Source organism: Melanaphis sacchari, unplaced genomic scaffold (assembly GCF_002803265.2).
Source record: "Melanaphis sacchari strain LSU unplaced genomic scaffold, SCAv2.0 Contig80_pilon_pilon, whole genome shotgun sequence".
NCBI lineage: Eukaryota > Metazoa > Arthropoda > Insecta > Hemiptera > Aphididae > Melanaphis > Melanaphis sacchari.
The window spans coordinates 1,481,814-1,482,489 of record NW_020271570.1 but is presented as its reverse complement, the minus strand read 5'-3'; positions in this window follow the sequence as shown (position 1 = coordinate 1,482,489).

The window sequence follows — 676 nt, the reverse complement described above, 5'->3', positions numbered from 1 at the left end:
AAAAGAGGTCGTAAAACGTAAAAGAAATACAGAAGGTGAAGTAATATTTTTCAGTATGAACAGTATATTAATACAGGTACAGAGTTTAATTAGTAGTGTTGAAGAATGTTAATTTTATTATTTTTGAGTAACCTAACACTAAATGTAGAATACAGGAAAGGCAGTATCTAAAATTAATTAAGATATTTGTTGCCATATAATAAAGTTTAAAATATAAGAGATTGCTTTCAAATCTTAACCTGAAAATTAAAGATTTTCATATTTTTGTAATAATGGCTATATAGATATTTAATTATTTTTAGAAAATTGAAAAGTCATGCTGGTGTTTTTAATAATTTATACAGACATAGAATAACTTACTCGGATATTAAACTTTCAAGAATTTCAATGTAGTAAAAAATATTTTACCGTAATTTATATAAAAAAAAACTAATCAAAATTTCAAATTTCAAACATCTATAAATAGTTCATGAATAAGAAATATTGAAATATTTTAAATTCTTTTACTGATAATTTCAAGACATATTTATTTATTTTTTTTTTTTTTAGAGTAAAACGAAAAATTAAAATTGCTTTTATTAAATACTGGTTTTGTGTAAAAATTCCTGTTTTTTCTTAAATTTTTTTGATTTTTTTAACAACTATATCAACTATATCCACTGTACCAACTATATCC